Genomic DNA, 1,999 nt, shown 5'->3' with positions numbered 1-1,999 from the left:
GCTGCCCATACCTGCCTCCTCCCCTCCCCAGAGGGGCCTGGGCTCGGGCTTGGGCAGCGAGTCTCCTTTGCTGTGGGGCTCCTTCGTCTGAAAAACAGAGGGAACACATTGGGTCATGAGAACTTCCTCTCACGCTGGGTTATTGCTTTACAACACTGAAAGGCTAAAATTGTTTTCCACCCAAAGAAAATGTGTCGGGCGGCAGCGCAAGGCCCCTCTCCAGCTGTTTCTACAATCAAGGGCAAACTTATGAGGTGCCAGGTACTGCGATCTTGCAGAAAAGAAAAGGACTGTGTGCTTCACTGTACTCTGAATTGCATTTTTCCACTCAGAGTGCGTGTGTTGATTTTACACCCCTGGACCAGATGGTTAGTCCCATTCTCCTGCCTTGGCCCCGCTGAGGTAGGGGAAGGGAAAGAAAATGGCAGGCAGGGTCCCAGCGGGGCTGTCTTCTGACGTGGGGCTGCTTGAGGGGAGACATTTTGCCCACTCTTTCACCCAGAGCAAGGACAGCCTTCATGGGGACAGGGTTTGGGGTAGGGGATGCACAGGTGTAATCCCTTCACATATCCTTGGCTGCCCCCAGTACAGACCCCCGTTCCCCTCCCTGATTAACATTTCATCCTCATCCTTGCTATTATGGTGCATCTAACTTCTTGCCCTTTGGACCTCTCTCACTCACACAAGAGGCCTGGATCAGAGCTGAGCAAGAATTTGGGAGAACTGGGAATGTGGCCATCCCCTGGCACCACTTTCATAAGGGTACCAGCTGCTGGCCTTGGTGATGCTGCTTCTGGGTGATAAACTGAGCGGTCAGTCAGCAGGATTACACACTTGCTAATACTGTCTATCCCAAAGTACTTCCCAGGCTCTCCATCCCACTGAAACACTGCATCCAGCATCAGGATGGGAAGCAGCAGTCAAACAGCAAATAAGGTGCTGCAGAAGAACAAGGTAAAGAATTCCCACTGTGCAAGCTTTTGGTAAAAAGTCCTGGTGTCCAAAGACAGGAGACATTTTCTTGCTAATAATCAAAATTTAGGTGTTTCTTCATACAAATGCATTGTTCTCAAAGTCTGCAGTCCTGGAGGATTAAGGAGTTTGTCAGTATGAGTCTGGGGCTCTGGTGAGTCACTCAAGCAGAGTTTTCAACTCTGATGTTCTTTGTGTTTTCGGTTTAAGAAATGCTTTCATTCAGAAGGTTCCCAACTCAGACAGCAACTCCACCGACTGTTACACATGCTCCAAACAGGTGTGAAGCTGGATGTGAGGATGCCCAAGATTGCAAAGCACTGAAAAGGTGGCTCACTTTTCTGATGGCTTATGCCTGACTATCTGCATTCAGGAGATTAGGCACATGATGAGTAACAAGAAAGAAACAGGCATTCTGGACAGCCACTGTTCTAGATACTGTAAAGCTGTGCCATTAAAGAGCCAGAAGGAAAGAAGCAGCCTGGGAATAGAAAGTAAGTGTGGGATGAAGGGAGGGAAGGAGAGAAAGTGCTTAGTTTGGTGCATTCCAGGCAGAAATGTGATTATGCCCAGAAGAATACAGGATCAGAAAACACAGGGAAAAACATTTAAGAAAAAACACACACTAGGCATGGATCTGAACCTATAGAAAAGCACATATCTACATATGTGCAAAACAACATATGGCAGAGCCACCATGTCAAGGACAGAAGTGTAATGTCCACAATGTGCATGAGCAGTAAAAGTCTGAATGCTGAAATCTGCAAACCCTGAGCTCTGTTCCTTAATGGAGTGCAGTAAAAAGGGAAACTCTCGGTCACCCTGACATGAAATAAGAGGCATCGCAGTCAAAGTTCTGCAAAGGTGATGGTCTAGGAAGTTGTACAGGGTATTTTCTGACTGAATGTAACACAAATATCAACAATACCTTGGCCCTTTTAGTGGCCCCAGAGCTATGGTGATTGCCATGCTGGACCACATGCAACAAGTCCCAAGGAAGCAAATTTATGCTAAACAGGTACTGGAG

Source organism: Egretta garzetta, unplaced genomic scaffold (assembly GCF_000687185.1).
Source record: "Egretta garzetta isolate BGI_Z169 unplaced genomic scaffold, ASM68718v1 scaffold397, whole genome shotgun sequence".
Classification (NCBI taxonomy): domain Eukaryota; kingdom Metazoa; phylum Chordata; class Aves; order Pelecaniformes; family Ardeidae; genus Egretta; species Egretta garzetta.
Note: the sequence above shows the minus strand (reverse complement) of the source record.